This window comes from Silurus aristotelis (assembly GCF_946808225.1).
Source record: "Silurus aristotelis genome assembly, chromosome: 1".
Classification (NCBI taxonomy): Eukaryota; Metazoa; Chordata; class Actinopteri; order Siluriformes; family Siluridae; genus Silurus; species Silurus aristotelis.
In genome coordinates, this window is record NC_139574.1 from 23,682,204 (window position 1) to 23,705,798 (window position 23,595).

A 23,595-nucleotide genomic window follows, 5' to 3' on the forward strand; every position below is an offset into this window, starting at 1 on the left:
TTCCTTACATAAAAAGTAAAAAATAAAGTAATTTCTCTGTCTTTCTAGAACAACCTGCATTTTTTTCACCTTCTTGATTACATCCATTTCATTATTTTTTTTTTTTTACAGTTTAAAGTATTAATTACTTTTGCTGACATTGTTCATTGCGTGTGTTTTGTAGTGAAACAGATTTAATACTTGAAGTGCTTTCAGTATGTGATCTAAGCCTAGGCTTTAAAATGAAGTAAATTTTGTGAGTAAAGCCCACTACAACAACACGAAAGAAAGAATACAGGAATTGTCTAGCTTTGGGGAAAATCAAGAACAAATGAGTTCACATGCAACCAAGAAAGGAAGATGGAAGGAATAATAGAAAACATGTGTTGTCTGAATTAAAATGCAGTCATGTGTTTTAGGACAAGAAAGAAAATCTCCCAAAAATGTTTGCCAACTCTAACTTCTAAATACAAGAAAATCACAGCATTTTTATGGGATAGTATGGAGGGAAGAAATAAAATCATGGCTAAAGAGAGAAGTAATTGCAATAAGAAACGAAGTAAGAAATATCCAAAGATGAGGGGTTGGGGAAGAATGCATCATGTGATCTATGGAAATAAACAATGTTGGAAGAAAATGTGGATGCAAGTCAACAATCTAAAAGGTACAACATAATGAGAAAATCCTTCAAATAGGGCAAGAAAGAAAAGAAAGAAAGAAAGAAAGAAAGAAAGAAAGAAAGAAAGAAAGAAAGAAAGAAAGAAAGAAAGAAAGAAAGAAAGAAAGAAAGAACATAGACAGGCAGACCAACATACAGAAAAAAGATGGACAGACAGACAGATGGACTGAGAGGGAAAAAAAAGTGTTAAAAAAAACAGTCCGTCGTTAAGGACTTTTTCATGTCACTACGTCTTTAAAATCCACTTCAATGACGTCTATGCTCTGGCCATGACGTAGATAAAATATGGCGCAAATGAAATCGCAGAACTTGTGCTGTGTGCTGGTGTGTATAAACCCTCACCTATTTCTACTCTGGCCGTCAAACAACAACAACAGCTCTTAGAAAAGTTTGCAGTCTGATTAGAAGCGCTGAAATAACTCTGTTCTGCACTAGACTACATTTAGCTAACTCTGGCACTGTGAGATTTTTTTTACGACCGCATCACTCCTCCTTACTCTGTAAACACTGTATCCTACCACGGAAATAGGGTTTGTGCTTACGTCATTAGCTTAACTCCATTTGTGTACTCATAACGTACTGTAAACACAGAATAACAAATATATATTTATCTTTATTTAAATGTACTATTTATCTATATATCAGTTCAAGGAGCGTTCTATTGAACTTATTTTATAATAATAATAATAATAATAATATTAATAATAATAATAATAATGATTATTATTATTATTATAATAGATGATAATTCTCCCAGGTGCATCTGATGCCATTGCATTTTATTTCGTTAATGATCAGAATTAGTTTTTTTTCGCAAAACAAGACATGTGATATATTTCACAAAAAATCACAGTAAATCTGTAAACAAAGGCTGAATGTGTTGGAATTTTATGGTTTTGCTCTTGCTTTTTTTTTTTTTTTTTAATAATAGTGGCGGATGAATACACGTACAGCTAAACACCCCGAGCTTGATTTCTGAAGTCCTTCCTATTTCACCTTAACCCTCGCCTACCGAGTTTGCTTTCGCGAGGAAGAAGCGCGCTGTGATTGGCTGAGCGCAGTGAAAGCCGCCTCCTATTGGCCAGCAACATGTCCATCATAACACTGTGCCAGTCATGGTAGATAGGACACCTTGTACACTGACTGTATCATTTGGCTGAGCAAAGCTAGCTCAAACATTTACTTAGGAACCTAAAGAAGAAAGAGTTAAAAAAGGAAAACGAAAACATCCTGACGCTGACCTTGATGTTTACTCTTATTTTCAATGACCATTTCGATGTAGGTTGTAGATGTTACGAGGCTGTGCAGCGAGTAGGAAATCTCGTCACTACCGTACAGATGTGGATACAGTAGCTACTCTGGGTAAGTGTCTCCAGCTAGCCTGTCAGTTGTTGCTAGCTAGGTGTGTGTGCGTGTGTATATATATATATATATATATATATATATATATATATATATATATATATATATATATATATATATATATAATGTGTGTATATATATATATATGTGTGTGTGTGTGTGTGTGTATAGTGTATATGTATGCATGTGTATATAATTCTATATGTTTATGTGTAGTTAACATTTTCGTAGCTCGCTCCGTTCTCAGGCTGTGTTTTTTTTTTTTTGCTGTTTGGAAATAATATTTGTTTGTGTCTGGTTAGTAAATGTTGAATGTACTGAACGCGGTTCGGTAGCCGCGAAATCATTTCTCTAAGTGTCGGAATGAAAATCCGTCCAAAATGGAGGACTAGCTGCTGCTAACGCGACTCGCTCAATTCCTTTCTCGGCATCACTTTGGCTTGTCTTTTGCTCTCTGAAACATCGGGAGTCCTGAGCAGCCGCCAGTTCAACTTTGGGAGATGAATGATGAATGCAGATATATTGAAGATCCACTCCGGGGTGTTGTGTCGCTGTATAGACGTGTTGTCTTTGCTTTTCTTGTGCGCAACAGTGGCGACAGTCCAATGTCAGATTGGACTCTTGTGTCCCTGTAACAGAGCTGTCAGCTCGCTGAATGTATATTTCCCCCCTGCAGCTTTGTACTATTCCCTTATTTCTCACCCAAACCACCTTTTTTATCTCTTTATATACATTTAGTGCTTATTGATGCGTACTGCTCCGACTGAAATCTGTACTAGCTAAACCGGATGATTGCTGCAAATATTGTACTAACTTAAGAAGCATTTGTGTTCATCAGGACATCTTTTAATAATAAATACACACCGAAAGTTGCTCACACATTGTCGCGATAGGAGCATACACTCATCTTACGCAATATCTGTGTGTGTGCTTGTTTTTTGGCCTCTCCCAGTACTTAAACAGTTACTCTGGTGCAGGTCATAATCAAGGCTTATTTCGTACATCATGTCTGTAGAAAGTGGTCACAAAACACACAAGTGCATCATCTATATCCATAATTGCCTTTTTGTTCAAATCACTTCATTGTGATCCTCCCACCCAGCGTATGAAAGATCAGACTTGTTCGAAGTGGTAATATTGACATAACCCTAACCCACATGTTTTGTGTTGTGGTTTGTGAAGAGGCACTGTTTTGATGAAATGGCCTCAATTTTCCAGCCCTGGCCACTGAAACCGTAGCACTCCGCTATGCAGGTTGTGCACGTCGTGATTCGCAGCAGGACGCCACACGGAGGGGACACACTCCATCAGTCTCTGGCACCCACCTGAGCTGCTGAGGAGCAAGCTATAGATCAGACTCGTATTCGCCGTGTTCACCTGCAATGCTGCATAATGTCGGGCAAGGATTTCTTGTTCCAAAAGTTCAACAATTACGGCCCAGCGTTACAGTGCGTGGTGCTGTCGTGAGTGATGATGCTGAACAACTTCGAACATCAGCCAGATGACACCTTTGAGATGTGTGAGAACTTCAGTCTGTAATTTTGGAACGGAATTAGTTTGCACTTTGCGGCCCTCAGTATGGCACATGGCTTTGTCATGAAATCGCAGTCAGACATATGTTTAAAATCACAAGGTAAATATTATTCGAGCAACAGAATTTAAGGATTTTCAGTCTGTTAATTATGGAGGCAAATAAGACAGCAATATTATGAGTTTACTTTACTGGAATATTTTCACTGCCTATTAAGCATATTGGAAGTTGGCATTGGCTTGCTCTGCATGATCAGATGATTACCTGCCTGCCAACATCACACCATTATACAATGTTACAGCATGTGTGGATTACAGCGATAGCTGAACACACAGAAAACACGTTGTGCATTCTGTTAGAACCACGTCCACTGGAAACTGACATTTGTAGCTTTTAGCACATGTGTAAACATTATTAAAACTTTGGCTAGTGCAATAATATAGCATTCATTCACACCATTAGTTAACTACCCAATACTTCTTAATTTCTGTGCCACAGTGTTAAATATGGCCAGTTACTGTTATTGTTATTGTTTGTAAAATGTGTTATTTTAAATTGAGACAAAATAAAAGAAAATATCTTTACAGCCTAAAGCTTACTTATAGATAGCATTATTGATCACTTATAGCTTACTAAATGATTGCATGAGCAGAACTCTGGATATTTCTTCCATCACAGACGATCTTCCTCGTACTACCTGCAAGGGAGAACATTGTTCTCTGTTCTAGAATCAGGCCATAATTATTCTTGGGATCAAATATTTAATATACAAGTAATTAACATACTGCAGTAATTTTATTGCCAGCTTTAGGGTTTTTGTTTATTTGTTTCTTTCATTATTTTGTCTAATCGTATAAATTTAACTAGTTTTATTGCTGTCAATAATGCCTGCAAAACATTTTATCCGTTTTGATTCCACATTACCCTTAATATTCAGAACACAGAGTGTTTTCAGTCTCATCTTTCTAATGGCATAATGTGTGTTTTATTTATTTCTTGGTCTTTGTTAATAATTTCCTAGACCAGATGACATATATATATATAATTAAGGAAAAATAATCATGCTGTGAGATGTTTAATTTGATAAAAGTGATAAAGCGATTAAAACTCCTGCATTAAAAGCGTCCCCTCTAGACACAATAAAGGTGCATTAGAAAAGAACTGGGTTTTTTTTGTTTTTTTTTTTCCTTACTTCCCCTCAAACCGTTGACTAGATGGTTTGTTCATCTACTTTATTTCTTCATTTAAATGATTACTTTTCTGCTTGACCACCGCAACCCAAACACCAGGATGCACAGCAGCATCTAGCAGAAAAAGTGTCTAAGAAATGACTCACAAAAGGCACATCCACACACAAACAAGCTCCGAGAACTGGAAATAAGTTTTCCGATTGGGTTATCTCAAGCACTTTAAATACCTGTGTTTAGGCAACATGTTAAATGTAAAGATTTTGTTTTTAAAAGCTAAATTGTTTTTTTCACAGCAGATGCTTATTTCTTCCAATGTGTGTGTTTTGCATGTTGGATTGACACAAATGCTAATCTTAAATGGTTAAAAACAATTATAATAAATTAACAGCGAATCTGCTTGTGGTGGACGTGTGTGGGGGTTTGCATATGTTAATGAGTTATTTATTTATTGAATCCAATAATCTAGAGAGGTTGTTATTTATGGTCAAATGAATTTGAGTAGTTATTTTTTACTGAAATGCCCATGTCTTCCCAAAGAAAGTAAACCTGAATAGTTACTGCATTTCACTAAATACAATTTTATAGGCACTCAGGAAAAAACTAATGGTTTTATGTTAATATGCGTGGACTAGTCACTTTATTAGGACCACCTGTACATACTTGGTCCTATTTTTCACCTGTCCAGTTTTGTGCCTACTGTAGCTTCAGATTTCTGTATTTGGCTGAAAGGAGTGTAACGGGATGAGGACGTTTTCTGTTGTAGCTCAACCACATTAAGTTTGAAGTGATGCTTTTCTGCTTACCACAATTCTACACCCAGCTGAGTGTTTATTTTGGCTTCTGTCAACTTCAACCATGCTGGTCATTTTACAAGGTGTTTCAGCTCGCAAAACTGCTGCTCACCGGATATTTTTTGTATTGTGCTTTTTGCACTATTCTGTGTAAACTCTAGAGACTGTAGTATGTGAAAATTTCTGAAGATCAGCAGTTTCTGAAATACTTCAACCAGCCCATCTGGTACAGTAAACACATTATAGTCAAAGTCACATTTTTCTTTATTCTGATGTTTGATGTGACTACAACTGAAGATACTGACCTGTCTCTGCATGATTTTATGCATTACGCCACTACTACATGATTCATGTGTAGGTGTTCCTGAAGAAGTGTGTGTATCCTGTAATACTATAATGCTGACTGTCAAAAAATCAGAATGGTTGTAATTAATGCCATATATGTCTTAATAGTTTGGTTTAAAAAAAAAAGTGTATTCAAAAGATTAGTGGTAAGTTATTGTTTCTATAGTAACAACAGCTTCTTTGTCTGGCAAAGGCTGCACATAATCTAAGATTAAAAATTAATACAGCTGATCAATTATGCTGTATCGATAACTCTAAAATGACCTTTTAAACTTTTAAAATTAATATCTTGAGTATTGTTTTTTTGTTTTGTTTTTTATTTCAGTCCCTCATTGTAAGAATGAGTATTAAAGAACTTTTTGGTGCTAAAATACAGCTTTAGATGCTTTCTGAATAAGTAAGTGACTAGGAAGCTAGACTTGATTATTACTTAGCATAATACAAACTTAAATAAAACAAAATGCAAACTTTATTATTATTTGGAATACTACGGTTTATTTAAAATTTGTATAAATTGTTCCACTACAGCAGATTTCGAGCGATTCCAGCTGGTGCTGATCTGTTTTAGTTTGTGATGTCTGTCATGTTTCAGTGATTAGTAGTTGGTTGCATGGCTTTATCCCATTAGTAAATGATAAGTCATGTATCTAGGCAGGACAAAGAGTACGCTGTCCAATAAATAAAAATAGGTTTTTTCCCCATATGCAAAACCCACTTTCCCACATTCCATTCGCTCTCACAGACACACAGCTTCCAAGCAGGACTCAAAATGACAAAATGTCAAAATGTTAAAAGACTGCTGCCCAATTTATCATTTGTCCTATTAAAACTCATGCATGGGATTCTGGGTGTCAGTGCTGTGTCAGGTGTTTTTGAAGGAGAATTTCATGCAGGCTGTGCTGTCCACCAAAAAACGTTATATGAGCAAACAGTGTGATTATTGCAGTGAGAGATATTTGATCATTTTGATTTTCTACCATGTTTGAATTCCACCAAGATTGATGAACAGTGTGCACATGGGATACATTGGTCACATTTGAACAAAGTCTGTGTGGAAGTTACTACAATTGATTTGTATTTGGCTTTGGTGTAATTTTGATGACCCCTCTGTGGATTGAAGACTTGCTGACTAGCTGATACAGCATCAAGAGCATGCATACAGGCTCACATTCATCTGGGTTTTGGGAATTAGCCTGTGATTTACTGGCACAATGCCATCAAGTGAAGAGATTCTTAGTGTTGCAGTTAAACCCTGCTTTACCTTGTTCTTTCTACATTAGAATGGCCTCAATGCTGGTATTGGCTGAACTGCTGTTGGATTATTGCAGAATCCTCTTTACTGTGTCTCTTCTCTAGCAAGCTCTTAATTGCGCCATAATGATGAGCTGATCCTGCAGTTAAACATCAATTAAGCTAATGAGCAGAGTACAGTGTGCTGGCTAGGTACACTTCTCTGTCAGAAAGGATGACTGTTATAAAGGTACCAAAAGAGATTATTGGGACGGAATTGAGGTGGCTAATATGACGGGTCTCTGGTTTTATGAAGGATTAGAGCAGGACAGTGCTAATGTTGCTGCAATGAACTCTGAGTTTATAAAAATTCAATCTGGACCTGCTTGTTTCCATTTCACTGGAGTGATGCTTTTGACTATGTTCACACTAACTGGCAAGAAAAAAAATCGCCCATTGTTTATCATATGGCTTCGTTTTAACAGGGGTGGCAACTTGTAATTTCTAACCTCTAGCACCTCTTCTGATTGCTGCTCATCATCGCCTACTCTGCTCAGCCCGCAAATTTATTTATTAATCTAATGACCCATTTGGGTGACCATGAAGCTTGTTTAGCTTCTTTCAAAATTTGGTTTGTGTCTACAGCTAATGGCATTAGAGTCTAGCATTAACTAGTTAAACACATCCGAGCTTCATTGATCAATTAGCAAATAATCGAACTGTCCTTTTCATGTACACGTAACAGAGGTTCTAGCAAGCTTTGCCATGTCCTTCAAAGCTTTCTTTGTCTTGGTAGTGTCTTGGTTAATTAGGGGTCACATATGGCAGCATAAGATGAAACAAAGATCAGAGCTTAAGCTCTGTGTCTCAAAGCATTATCACAGTCACTTTTTTTTTTTTTAAACTTAATAATTTAAAACATTTCATCATTTCCTAAAGCACAATGATTGAGCATGAAGCTCTATATGAGTCATGTGTAGTTCTCTATGAATAGATTATTAGATGAGCGTGTTATTTTAGGAAGCCGCTGAAACACCAAATGCATCATTAAATTGCCTCGCAGCACGTTAGCACGTGCGTGAGTGAGTGCTTCATTACTGAGCATGGTAATAACATTATGGAATGCAAACATATGCATGAGGTCTTTCTTTATACCTGGAGACTGGTATATGTACTTTTAAATGTAGTAATTCAACATAAATGTTTTATATCTAAGAACAGCATTTCTTTAATTAATTGTGTTTGATTCTCATTTCTTTTTCTCAGCTGTGAATTTCTCTCTTGAAAACCTGCACAAATCAGTTTAAATTTTTTAAAGTTTTTTTTTAAGTAATTATTTACTGTGCCGTTTACCCTTTTACCACAACAGGGATATTAGAGAGCCACATACACTCCAGACTAGGGCTGCTGCTATCGATTATTTTACTAATCGAGTTTTCTAACAATTATTCCATCGATTAATCGAGTAATCGGATAAGAAGTACTTTATCAAGGGGAGAAATACTAAATAAGATAGATAAAATAAGACGGGTCTCTTAAAATGAACAAGTCATTTGTTTTTCTTTGTAGAAAAACATCCTTTTTTTTTTTTTTTTTTTGGCAGAAATTTAATTGTATTGATATTGCATCAAAATACGAATACAGTCCGTTCAAAAAGTCCCTCCACAGTGTCCACGTACAATAAGTTATTGAACACGTTTTGTATGATGAAACTCAGGATTATTCTCACTCATGTATGTATTTATAAAACCTTGCACAGAATCGTGATGTGGTTTTCTTGTCTCTGGAAAGCTGCTTGAAATTTTCCACGCGCTAAATCTGTGTTTATCGGCAGCTTTAAAAACGTGCTCCACTACCTGCTCTACACGTCCGCTGCCGGGGGAAAAACGATGACCGCACTGTACGGTGCTTTCTTTATGTTTTAGTTTGAAATGATCCCAAACTTAGGAAACTTTCTAGTTTTCTTTGACCTAAATCTTCTCCTCATCCCTCTCTGTTTTCTTCCCGTTCCTCCATTTTTCATTCTGCAGCGTCTTCTGTGTTACCTGTCCAGAGCGCTCCAGAGTTTAGCAGGTGGTGCGTCAGTTATAATGGTCCGTGAAAAACACAGTGCTCCGTGTTTAGTTAAATAGACTCAACGAAGCATCAAGAATATTTGTAATCGAATTACTCGCAAATCAGAAGCCAGAGAATCTCGGATTAAATTTCTTTTAATTGAAATCAATTTATAATTGTGTTAGAATATCACTATGTAAAATGAATAAGTCAAATCTGTAAGATATTTTTATTAAAATACACCCCACCTTAACATGCGATTAGAGGTTTGTTGAGATAAAACTTTCAATCTGTAAATGTTCAAGAATAATTTAACATTTTCATTATGGCACATTTTCATGTCTTTGCTCTAACAGTTCTTGTAACAAGAAAGAGCAGAAGAAACACGAATGATATATTGTGGTTTAGATTAGTCTTTGATGTGCTTGAGCATTAATTTTAATATTTACCTGTTAGTAAGTAGTAATTCTGAAACATGTGTATTAATGTATTTGTCCACATGGGTGACATTTTTTTTATTGTTGTCCTTCTTCTGCCTTAATTTTTCTTATATTTGCCAAAAAATTTATTTCCTGTTAGGATCTTCAAAACATCATTTTGAGTATTAACGTCAGCACACATAATGAAGAAATAAATATTATGGTGGCAGACAAGATTATCTGAATAAGAGTAATATGCACCAATGATAACAAACAAAGCTTGAAGACGACTGGCTTAGGTTTGTGTTTACAATTCTGCCATGTCTCGGTAAAATCCACTGAACTCGTTAAACATCTCGTGCTCATCAGTGGTTCCAGACTTACATTCTTTAAACTCCTAACTACATACTTTTCTTATTAGTTGTCATTGTAGGTACTGAATAATAAGGTGTGAGTTTAAGAGGCTGAGTAGCATATGTCCACCACACCTTAGGCTCTTTTCAGAGTTTCAATTAAGTTCTTTAAATGCTGATATAAAAATACGATGTAAAAGAAAGTTACACTCAAATCAGTCTCGTCTTCACTTCTTTTTTTCCCCCTGTATGCATATTGGCAATAGTCTATAACGTTGCTGGTCTATTTCTCATTGTTGACATGGTGAACTTTAATATGGTTAGTGTTGTTTGGCTAAAGGTATGATGGCACGATCAGTATTCACAGTACAAATAAAACTTTGTGTTTATTTTTAACACTGTCATTCAGAAAGTATTTTGATGCAAACTTAAATCACACAGCTATTGCTATATACTTGAATATTAAATATTTAAATATAATATAAATATTTTCTACATGGGCAAAGCTTTGTGGGCACCTGAACATAAGATTTGTATGTGCATTTTTTTTTTTTTTTTTTTTTTTTACAATCCAGTCCACATTTAGTCCCCATTTGCTATTTCAATAAGTCACATTCTTCTGGAAAAAGTTTGGAATGTGCTTGTGGAGATTTGTGCTCATTTAGCTACAAGGGTGTGTAAAGTCCGGTACTGATGTAGGAGGAGGAGGAGGCCTGAAAGATGTTAAGTAGGGTGGTGGTCTGAGCTCTATAGCAGGCCATTTAAGATCTTCCACTCCAACTCATATCTTAATGGAGCTGACATTGTGCACAAGGGCATTGTCAAGCTGCAACAGGTTTGCGTCTTCTAGTTCAAGAGAAGGGAGAATCCGCACATATCACTGAAAAAGTCTTGTCCCAGGTCCCAATAATTTGTGCATACATTGTGTGACCATCCATCCAACCATCCATCCATCCATTCATCCCTATCTCTCATTCATATCTCTCTCTCTCTCTCTCTCTCTCTCTCTCTCTCTCTCTCTCTCTCTCTCTCTATACTCTATATATATCTATATCTATATCTATATATATCTATATCTATATCTATATATATATATATATATATATATATATATATATATATATATATATATATATATATATATATATGAATGACAAATTCCTCAAGTAATTAAAATACAAAAAAATCATTGGGGTGAATTATTTGCCTCAATGCTTCATTTAGTCCATTTAACTACACAATAGTTGTTTCCTCTGGACCATTATTATTGATGCACCACCCGCTAAATTCTGAAGCACTCTGGACAAGACAGAAGGACACAGAAGACGCTGCAGAATGAAAAAATGGAAGAACCTGGAAGCCTGTTTCTGCCACATAAAAAAAAAAGTGAGTTTATTGCTCACAATTCAAATTTTTTTTCTCGCAATTCGGACTTTTTTTTAACAATCTGGCAGCATCACCGCCTCTGCAGTGACCGATAGCTTTACACGTTAAAAATTAAATGGGCTACAATCATTAGAATCACATGGTATCAAACTAAGCCTCCGATCTTTGGAGAGAACTCTGTCTAACAATCAGCTCTGGAGGAGAAAACATGGTTACTGGTGGATGTTTACAAGAAATAAAGTCATAATTGCGAGAAAAAAACAGTCGGAATTGTGTTGGGGGGGGGGGATGTGTCGGAATTAGGCAACCTTTTTTTTTTTATGTGGCACAAACAGGCTTCCATGGGATTCAGGCCAAAGAAAACTACAGAAAGTTCCAAAAGTTCGAGATCATTTCAAAATAAAACATAAAGAAAACACTGTACAATGCGTTTGTTTTGTTTTTTTAAGAGTACATTTTTTTTGTGTGTGTTTTAATTATGATTTTCTTACTGATATATTTGTATTTGAATTTTAATGTAATATGCCAATTAAATGTACCAAATTGGTTTAGTTTTCACAGATATTCTTGTATGCCATTTCATAATGGCAAATGTAATATGTACATTTTTCTAAAAAGTAAACAAATTACTTGTTTATTTTAAGAGACCCATCTTATTTTCTCCTGTTTATTTAGTATTGCTCTTTATTCAAGAAAAAGTGCTTGTAATATATATATAATGTAATATATATATATATATATATATATATATATATATATATATATATATATATATATAAATGCATACATACATACATGCATACATAAGGGCTGTATACACACACAAACACACACACACACACACACACGTGTGTATGTATGTATGTATATGTGTGTGTGTGTGTGTGTGTGTGTGTGTGTGTGTGTGTATATATATACATACATACATACATAAGGTGAATAAATATGCAATTCACATAGATCAATTGTAGCACTAAACATTAGGCATGTGCAGGTTTATCAGATATGAAGCATACATCATCATGACAAACCAGAGTGTTGATCAATATCTTCGCATTATGTTGGGTTTAGTGTAGATTTCTGGTGATACTCTTACTCAAGTGATAGCACCCCTGGTTTAGAAACAGTGGGTCTATTGAATGATAAATTGCTCTTTTTGGATTTATTTTGGTAATAAATTATAAAGTATTTTATATTTATGAAATGTATATAAAAAGTAGAATGGCTTTAAGCATATGGTGTAACATGACCAAATATTTTTCTGCTCTAGTCCTTCTCACTTTGTGTACATTTGAACTACCACTAAATGTAACCGTGAAAATCATTGTATCAATCTTATTGCAGCCTTAATTTTTGTACCCCGTTTTCCTTGAAACAGAGGGTTCCAAGTCTATCCTTATCTGTCCAAGGTCCATATGTTGTAAGTTAAAAATAACAAAAGACTGGACTGTTTAGAGAATTATGAAGTTATGTCTGTAAGGTATGTTGCCAAACTCTGCATCAATTGGAAATTGTTCTTTTTTTTTTAAATCAAAAAAGATTGCAGAATATTAATGATGTACACACAGTCTTTAAACTGATTGTCATGTTATTATGGTGTATTATTTTGTGTATAAATGCTTATTGCAGTTGCACTTCATCATTAGTAGATTGCCTGCTCATAAAATGTCATTGTGCTAGAAACTAACATCTTGCTTCTATGGCAATTTGTTTTAAATACCATCTGTATATTATTGTTCTGTATTTTAAACAAAGCCAAGGCTTGGTTTCGGGTTGGTTTTTGGCATGAGACAATAGAAAGAGTTGTTTTCCTTCTTTGACATGGTGTATACCGAGACTCTCGCATTGAGATATCCAAAATCCTGCATTGTTTTAAAGTGAAGGACAATGCACAAGAAGTAGAGGCAAATAGATGATCAGACAGACAGTGCCGCTGTTGCTCGGGGGTTCGGGGACTGCCAGAGCAAGACGCCACTTTTAACTTGAGGTGAGCACGACCGACGGGGTTACAGTGGCATGAGAGCAGGGGCTGGCCATCTCTCATGCACAGCTGAAACAGCAAGTGCTTTGGCCAAGCACTGAAACACTACACCCTCCTCCCCCTCATTCTCTCACTCTATCATTCTCACTCTGCTCCTTTGATCTAAGACCATTCTCATTTTTTTCCCTCCTTCCTGTGTCTTTCCACCTGCTCCCTACATTCTCATTATAGGGTATCAGACACATACTGTACAGTTAATTTCTCTTTCTCTCACTCTTTCCTCTTTTCTCTCTTTTTAGCTGTAAGACTGCAGCAAATGGCCATCTGTGCAAACTGTCTCTAGCACAATGTAGTGAGACTCGTGGCTGGCCTCTTCTCATTGCTTGTTATGCAGGCAATATAGAGAGCTGGGACATGTGCCAGGATCAGAGGAGGGAGGGAAGAAAAATCCCCTTTTTTCCTTCCAGAGTGACACACTTTGCTTGTTTTTGTACGTGGGTAGTTGTGCGTGTATGCATGCTTGCGTTTGTTCATGTGTGTTTATGCCCCCAGGATGGTCTGAACATAAAACCTGATGCATGTTAAGAGACAAACTGTGTGATTTCAGTACAGGGCATAGGTCACACTTTGATTTGTACAACCACCAGATGGTTTTCTCTTGAATTGATGCTGCTCGTCTTTATCGACTGAACTGCTTGCATAACTCCTCAGAGCACGTAACTGGACTGAAATGGAGACAGAGGAACCTTTTTTATTTATTTATTAATTTTTTTTTTAACCAGAGAAAATTAATTAGTTTTTTTGTTTGACAGGAGACGAGAACATTCTGTAGATGAAAAAAAAAAAAAAGTCAGACATTTGTGAGCCACTAACAGCTGTGGGTGTGTGTGTGCGTGCGTGCGCGCATGTGCTCACGTGTGTAGGTATGTCATTATAGGGGGATTGCTGAGGAGTGTATTGTGTAGTCTTTTAAGGGGTGTCCCACTGGCTTATGTCCTTTTTTGGAATATAAAGAGACTTTGCTCTCACCCACCTGTAGACTGTCAGCTGCTGGGGGCCTGTTAAAACGTCGGCTGTTTTTGAGAAGAGTGTGTGTGTGTGTGTGTGTGTGTGTGTGTGTGTGTGTGTGTGTGTGCGTGCGTGCGTGTGTGTGTGTGTGAAGGAGTGGTGGGTAGTAAGGTAATGGGGGAAAGGATCTTTTTTGCTTGTGTGTGGGCTGCTTCCCAACAACTCAAAACCAATAAAAATGTGTTTATTTAACACTATAAAGCAGTTGGTAATGCACACCATAACAGCTGGTGGCCTTGGAGACTTCTACAAACCTTAGCTCGATCTAAGTGACGTCATTCTATATAAACTAGTGACAGCACTTTGTTTCACACAGATTGTTTTCTCCTTATTAAATTAGTTTAAAACAAAGCTAGTCAAAACCACAATTCATGATAACTCAGTAATAAGTAGTTTGTTTTGTAATTGTTTCTGCAGTATAGTGTGTGTATTAGATTCATATTTTTTCTCCTCACTTTGCATACAGACTGGAAATTTTGGTCCCACTTAGAAAGAAAATGGAGAACTGAAAGTCCTATCTGTCCACTGCTTAGAATATCTTTCTAGCAGGCTACCTGAAGCTGCGTGAAGACAACTGACACTCTACAAAAGGAAATGTGAATATTATTCAACGCTATAAGAAAGTGCTAGCTGCAAAACATGCTTAAAGATTTAAAGCGCCAGGGAAAATAGTGTAGAACATTGAACCTAATGTTAGTATAAAACTAAATGTTAGTCAAACTGACTGCAGTCAAAGTGTGATCCTAATATTCTAATGAGCATGCCTGATTGACATTTCCCCTGCTCGAGACTGCCATCCTCCTACGCCACTCAGTGATGCAAGTGGGGAGAATTGCGATTGTTCATCTCTACATGTATGAATCTCCTGTCACAGCAGCCTATGTTTGCTCAGGTTGCCAGTTTTCGTAACAGCAGTGTGGCAGTGACAACCACAAAACCAGACAAAACCACAAGATTAGGACTGCCCAATTGGTATTAATAAATTTACCCTAATTATATATATATATATATACCTTGTAAACACGTATGATGTATTCATAAGACCAAAATTAGCCTAATTCTGAACAAATCCCAGGTTTTCCCTGAAGTATTTTCCATTAAGTAGTTTTTTTTCTAAACAGCGGTTATTTCCAGTGTGACACTGCAGTCAAATGTGCCCAAAAATGGCAAATTAGGAGCCTGCAATGTCATGCTGCTTTTCGGTGCGAGATTTTCTTCAAAATGAGCATAATGTTGATTATTCTGAGGGCGGTTTTGTGCGAAAGTGAATGAGCTCATTTTCATGATAGATTCGTTGATGTATTCATATTTCTTAGACCAGACGGAACTAGTGCGGTGCTGTAGTATAAAATATAAACGTTAACCCTAAAGGCATGAATTATCCTTATCTGTTTCGGTCTTTCCAGCTTTTTATCCCCTTGGTATATTTTCACAGCCACAAAACCATGAAAGCGCGGCTCTCGTCCTCGGTAAGCTTTGCTTCTCTACAGGCGTGCTGTGCCATACCGGCCTGTGTACAACCAACATGTTGCCCGGAAGAGAGGCAAAGGCAATCACACACAGATCCCCTTATTAGGCTCGGCGCCAGCGCTACGTGCAAAACATTGAGCACTTCACTTATCAGGAGAGAGAGTGAGCGAGAGAATTACACAAGAGAGAGAGTAAGGGAGGAAATGGGAGCAGACTCATTATCAGTGATGGTTGTTATATGAGTTGCTGTGACTTCAGAGTTTTTTCTCACATCTGTAGTGTTTTAGATTTCGCTTGTACATTTATTACAACCATGGCCAAACCGGCGACTAGATATACAGCGAGACAGGCCCGTCCCTAATTAATTTTATTTTACAGAATTTCATTAATCTATATAAAAATAGAATTTAAACAAGAATGATTTTTCTGACAGTGTTCACTTAATTTTCCCGCATGGTGCCCAATAGGAACTCTTGAAAATTCGCTGGCTCAACTATTAAACAGAACTCATGGCCACTGAATTCCCATACCCCCGAAGCCTGTAGAGACTGCAAGGTCAGAGAAGGTCAAAGCTTGTGTGTCCGCCTTTGGGAAGCGTTTGTGTACTGTACATGCACTTCAGATCCACATATTTTTACTACGTGCCTCCAGTATGTGAAAGTTCGGTTTCGGAGTTCACAACTATTAAACACGAAGACCTAAACATGTGTATAGTGCAGAGTTCTGAATATTATTCAGAAGGTGTTGATTAATTTTCTAGAACAGCACAGCTCTGGCAGTAGTCCCAGCTGCAACTCAGATCACAAGTTTATATTAAAGTGCTCTTTGTGATGCACTCTCTCTTTTTTTTTGGTGTTTTTTTTTTTCTCTGTGGTAACAGCTCTTTTAAAAATTTATTAATTAGTATGTTGGAAGGCTAATAGATCAAAGTGGAAAAGGAAAAGGTAATCATTATTATGGTCAACTGTTTCTTGGTCATTTATGCAAGAAGTCCTTGATGTAAGTTTTCAGTTCTTTGAAAACGTCTTCAAGACTGAGGAGATGCTTTCTTTCCTTCGGCACATAGCAAAGCTGTATTTCTTTGTATGTTATTAACTTCAAGAGTGAAAAAAAGATGCTGATGAGAGAATGAGATTTTATAGCTGTTATAATGTAAATGATCTCAGGAACTAAGCTCTCTTGGATATTTTACAGTATAAAATGTAAATAGAAACAATTCAAAATCACATCTTTTGTTGAAACAAAAAAAAATTGTAATAACTGTGGTTCATGGAATGAGTGGTTCAGTGGTTAAGTGGAATAAAGCTGCTGTTATTTTTTATACTTCACTTTGGCTTAGCAATTGTGAAGCAGCAGTTAGATTTCAGTGGCTTTTTGAGATGGTTAACACCAGTAGACATGGTGTTAAAGGCCCTAATGTGTGAGGGCGAACAGGAACAAAAGGTGAGTAAGCAGCTGCATAGAGTGTGGCACACACACACACACACACACACACACACACACACATCTATGCAAACCCATAGGCCAGGGAAATGAGGATCTAACTAACAGCTTTACTACAAACCCCACAGTAACACCCAGCCTCCCTCTCTGTTACCAGTGTGGACGCTGATGAATTGGAGGCAGTTGCTGAAGGCATATAAGGACAGAGGGTTAGGGGAGGGTGGGCTGAGTGAGAGCAGAGCTGACCACAGTCCCACCATTACAGGGTCACTGCTAGACGAGTCACTTCTGTCAGTGGCGCAGCACACCAGACACATCATACTCTGTTCCTATAAGGATATTGGTCATGAGTGAACACATGGAACTTTAACCATCTGAGAAGGTTGGTGCATCAGAAACGAGGATAACCTCCAAACTTATTTTTCCTTCAGTGTATGTAACTTGGGGAATTTGACAGTGTTGCCAGAAGTTTAGGCCTCAGGGCTTGTCATCTGCTCAAGTGTCATTTTTCATGTGGTTTTCTTTATCAGTTTAAAAACTAATTTCCTTCTGGCAATCTCTTCCTATGGTGCTTTTATTTTTTGTTTATTTATCTATTTAAAAGTAACTAGTTTCTCTTACCCGTCATTTTTGTAGTTTAGTTGATGGATTCATTTCAAATTGTAGTTATATAAGCTTTTAAGTCAGTTAAGGGAATTTTCTCTTAGTGTAGAAATGGAAACAGTTTGCTGTCTCATCTCTGTGTGCTGGTTTGTAGAGTGATAAAGTTCTGAATTTTGGGTTTCTTTATCTCTAGTGATATTTCTTGTAGGTAATGGTAGTAAAATTCTCATGGTGTTATACGAAATGTAGTGGTAAAGTACAGTTTTTAAATCATGAATCTTGAAAAAAATAAGCAAATTTAGTAAGTGTAGGCTCGAGCGGTTCGGACCGGCCACCTTACTCAGTGTAGCCTATTGTCGCACAGCTGTTGGCCTGCAAATCAGTGGATAGCAGAAGGGGATGTTTTGATTGACATCCCAGGTGGAACAGGGTGTAAGGCTATGTTGGATGCTAAACAGCACGTGTCATGTAGTGGAAACTTTTTGTACGGTTGCCCGTGAGGCCCATATTGTTTGGAGGCAACATCGTTTACTTCACTATAGACTTGTGTGTGTTTATCCTAAGCTTGAGCAGTGGAAATTTGCGTGTATTACAATTTTTTTAGGTTTGATGATGATTTTAATAATTACCAGCTATATATATTAAGATCTGTTTCTCAAAATTCGTTATTGATTACATCTAAATAAAGAGTGATGGTACTGCTACCAACTGCTACAATGATTCAGCCTATCTCCTAATGTGGTCCTTTCTGAAGGGCATTAAGGGTAACGGTAAAATAAATTGTTGCGCATTTACTTGGCTTACCGAAGTACTAGGATATTCCAGTTCTTTAACTTAAAAAATAAAATACATTTTGAAATATTCAGAATTTTTCCTATATTAAACTTAATATCTAAAAGAAAAAGAAAAAAATGTAGGCTTAAGTGAATTGATTATTGAAACATGGATATTATCATAAGAGCACTGCAATACTTTACAAATTGTAGCCCATCAATACTTTGACTTTTGTTTGAATATGAATGCTTATTAACAACCATAAAAAAATGATGTCGTAGATCTATTGTGATACTTGGTTTCTCCAGGCCTGTCAGACCAGTATACAAAGCGTGACGTGTATGTAATCAGCTCTTTCATACAAATTAGCATGTCATTCTGATGTCTTTGGTGTGTAGCTGAAAGGTGGGGCATTCCTCTTTTTGGGACATTTTTGTGCCACACCTCATCGTCATAGGACTGGAGCAATGCACAAGGAATCATTCAGTTGTTTGTTTTGCGTTATCTGCTGTTGCGTTGGTGTTTGGCGGTTGCGGGTCCTTGCAGTGTGTGATCGCTATTAGCAGATAGAGCCTTTTCTTTATTAGTTCTAGCTTTGTGTTGTTAACTGACAGGTCAGACCGCATTCATCATACTGATGCTGAGACAAAGAGGTCAGAGTCACCTGCAGACTCTTTAGACACTTCCTCAGCGGCTCGTGTGTGCTTCGTTGTGTTCACACTAATCAATATTTATGTGTTATTTGAGCAGTTAGGGGTTTTAATAGACATTAATAATAAATGCCAGCCAGATTAAGTGTTGAATTGTGTGGAGGCTTGGGAAAAGCTTTTCTCTTGATGAAACTGTAGAAACTTTTTTAACTTGTCGGAGTTGTGTTTGGTTTCTTTTATTTACACATACAAGGATGTCTGTCACAAGTAAAGCTACAGCATGTTAAAAACTCCCCAAAGTGATCTCAAAATACAAGTTCCCATGAGAGCAGCTAACACAGATTGTCAAAAATGCAACTTATATTTATTGATTTAGTTTATATTTCATTATACATGTCATACTACAATGTGATATTGATATTGTGATAGATACTTGGTATTGTGATATACTTTGCTGAAATTTTATGAATGTTTCTGTGCTTGTATATGTTTTATTTTAAATAATAGCAGACCGTTTTGAAGCAGCTGATTTGCTCGTGCATACTCTTGAAAATTGTAAAATATCTTAAAGATTATTAAAACCCCTATTTTTAAATATATTTTCAAATATTTTGTTTTTATATAAAATTACTTTCATTTTTGTTGATAATAAAGTATGAATGAATTTTTTATAAATATATATATATATATATATATATATATATATATATATATATATATATATATATATATATATATATACACCATGATTCATATCTTGTATGATAGAAATAAACGTCTGAGAATTGTGCTATATTTTTGCCACACAAGTGAATTGAGTGAAATTCAGATTTTAAAGCTGTTTTATTCATCTTTATTTTGTCGCTACTTTATCCACTAATTCATCAATCTGTATACGGTCTAATGTCTATCAAAAAAGAAAAGAAAAAAGGCCTGACGATTATAAAGTATAGTATATAAACCTAGTTACTGAAGTTACTGTTATCTCTACACTGTTGAAAGGTTAGACAGTAGCAGCTGAGAATCAGAGCCCATCCCCCTTCCTGTCCTGCTTCTCTCTGTCCTGCCAGGAGAAATGCTGCCCTTGCATTGTAGCCCCCCTCCCATTACAGATCATGTTCCTCATTTGATTCGTTCCTTAGCTGTCATGTTATGTATCTACAAAAACCCCACACAACCCAATCATGGCCCTCAATGTTACACTCCCAACACTATAGAATTGTTATACACTGAAGAGAACATGAGCGAAAAAGCGAAATGGCAGTAAACTGTGGTCAGCAGCTGAGTGACCATGTTGGTGTAAGCAAGTGCCTGCCAGTCAGGGAACATGAGGCAACAGGCTGAAAATATCCTGCAGTTGGTGCTGGCAGTACAACTCAAGGTTGGAGTAAATCACTGGAGAGATTCCCATAAGGCATTGCAAGTGCCATCACTGGCCCAGTTAGGCTAGAATTTAGGATCTCCAGAGCAATGATCTCAGATAACCCGGTATTCTCTGCTTTCTGGTCTGCTTTCAATAGCAGGTAGTTCACGCCCAAATTCATGAGTTGTGTGGTAAAAAAAATTCCGTTTTTATTTGGCAGTGATAAGTATAAACGCAATACATACAGGTCATAGTGGCCCTGTTCAGACTTCACATCCGCCTCAGGCGATCTGATAACAAGCGGACAAACAAGACGGATAGCTGTTCACTTCATGTAGCTGTTTGTCCATGCGTCTCAAATGTCTCTTCAGTGACCACATGTGGTCACATTTCGTTAGTAGTCTGTTTACCAGATTTACCAGAAGCAACTTGAAATCACTTCAAATCCAGAGTCAAATCTGACAATCCCAAAGAAAAAGTCACAGGAACTCGAATGGGATTTCCTAACGCCAGGAGCTCAGAGCAGTGAATAAAGTTATGAACCAAAACAAAATCACTGAAAATGGACTGCAATATTTACAAGTAACATCATACCGCATGCTTTCATGAAGCAGTATCTCCTAAAATAATTGTGCTAAAATAGTCTGGGTTTTATTACAGATCATTATACATAAACATTAGCGGTAAGAATAAGTAGACAAAAAATTCCCTGATGCAAATAGCCTATATTTATAGGTCAGAGCAGACCTCACATCTTCAGTATGCAGGTTTAAGAGATTAAATTTATTTTACAGGGTTGAAAAATGGACAAATTTTAAAGCAGTTTAATTCCTCAAACTTGGCAACAGTGGTGACTAAGACCCACATCTCACACTGTTCACCTGTGATAAGAATACCTGAGACAGATGTTAATAGCAAGCGAGAATGTCGCTATTGTATTCCTACGCAGTTAAATTTCCTGGCTTTTTGAAAAACAGGAACGCTTTGTTTACAGCCTGTCAATTTTGTTGATGTGTTTGTCTATTTAAAGGTAATTATGGCCAGAATGTAGGCCTGTAGCTCTGAATGTAACCACATCATCAGTACTGAGCCTTTTCAAACAGGCTTCTCTGTTTTTGCTCAGTTTTACAAAAAATGTTTTGTTCTTCTTTTTGTTCATTACCGCGACATTCGAAAATGCCAGCCGTATCCCGATCCACAATGCAAGCTTACATCTTCCGCATACAGTAACATTGAAGCCTGTGCTTGCTCTTCCTGCTCCGCTGGTTCCGCGTCAGTTTTGTCTCCTCTACCAGTCCCATATGGCTGTCGATGACTGTCATTGAACAAGCTGTGGTTTGGGTGTTGTTTGTGAAGCAACTCTTTTGCAAACAGCTGAATTAAACATCTGACAACTGTGCTGTTCAGTACAAGGGGATCCTGTGCTAAGCTGCAAAGGTGATGGATTTCTGTGCGCCGCTCTGGCCCGAATCCAGTCCCAGTCCAGGCGCTGGCTCTTATCTCTAAGCCCCAGGCTACTCTGCCTTCAGTTCCAGGCAGGGATGACAAAACTGGACTCTCTCTCTCACACCCTGCAGAGGAGATTACATGTTCTCGCACTCACACAGTTGCACAGAATGGCGTATGCCCACACATGGATGTGCGCCTTCTGTGCTTATCCAAGTGGAACTTAGGTGCTTCAGAGCACGTCAGCATAAGATGGATTGCAGCAGCACTGCGTTTGATAACGTTCCTCTCAGGCAGGAGTATGGGAAAGATGTAGAGCTATAATCATTTTAGTGATTCGTCCAATTACTTCTACAGTAGACTCACGATTGTTTTAGTTAAGTAAATATTATTAGTATTCACTATGTTTTTGCTCCCCTGCCATTCAATACTGTTTAAATGTTTTACATATTACTGGAAAGAAATTATCCGTCTTAGAAAATGAAAACCACTATCTTTTGCACAAGATATGATTGATATGCACATTAAAGCGGGGTCAGATCGATACTCGTATACATATACTATGTTATGTATACATATACAGAAAATCCACAAATTTTAGACACACCTCCGCAGCCCCTATGGTACCTTAGTGAATTCATCTAGACATTGTCACTTTAATACAAAAATTTGTTGGTTTTTTTTGTTTATTTTAGGATAATCCGCAACTTGCTTTTAGTTAGGTTACAAATGAGAACCCGCAAATTTTCCGAGCCGCGGGTTTTAAACCGCGAATGATCCGGGGTTGACTGTAATATCATTTTTATTGTGATTAGTGATTACTAAAGAGTCCTTAGAGTCTTATCCATAGATAAGATCATATGTGTAAGATGAGAGGCAGAGCTTAGTGGTGCACGAGCATGTGATCAAAATCAGGCTCGAAGGAAAGAGGGGAAGATTTGGCTCCTAAACGGGCAGCACTTTAATTGTGTTTGAGCCATAAAGCTTGCCAATAATCTCTCTCAAACATACACAGAGCACCAGAGACAGCTTGAAATCAAACTCCAAAGACCTACACAAGTGCGCTTTTCTTATTCAGGTAACTCTAGTGTTGTCTGATTAGCCTGCTACTATAAGCATTGGGCTGTGTTTGATTGTGACCATTGGTTTGAAGGATCATACACATTGTTTTTAAAACAATTTAGATGCATTTATCTTTATTTTTTAGCATCATATGAGGATTATTGCATTGTCCTACAGGGTAATGGAATTACTTTTTTCTTATCATGATCTGTGCTATTGCTTGTGCTCGTAAACTAGTCATAGTCATTTATATGTATGATTTTAGTAGTAGTGATAAATATGATAAATATACTAACTATATATGTGTGTGTGTGTGTGTGTGTGTGTGTGTGTGTGTGTGTGTGTGTGTGTGTGTGTGTTTGTGTTTGTGTTTGTGTATGTATTCAGATGTCATGTTACCTCTTTATTACTACTA

General features: G+C 36.9%; 1 protein-coding gene across 19 annotated transcripts in view; it reads left to right on the forward strand.

Moving 5' to 3' along the window:
* The first annotated feature begins 1,604 nt into the window (after positions 1-1,604).
* Positions 1,605-23,595, forward strand: part of mef2d (myocyte enhancer factor 2d) — a 49,595-nt gene continuing 27,604 nt past the window's right edge. For 3 of the 19 annotated variants that reach the window (XM_083552837.1, XM_083552835.1, XM_083552825.1), the window contains exon 1: positions 1,606-2,020. The gene's annotated coding sequence lies outside the window, so the exon portion shown is untranslated. Of the gene's footprint in view, positions 2,021-17,368; positions 17,665-23,595 lie in introns of those variants that run through there. The other 16 variants (XM_083552822.1, XM_083552836.1, XM_083552834.1 and 13 more) reach the window with 12 other exon arrangements.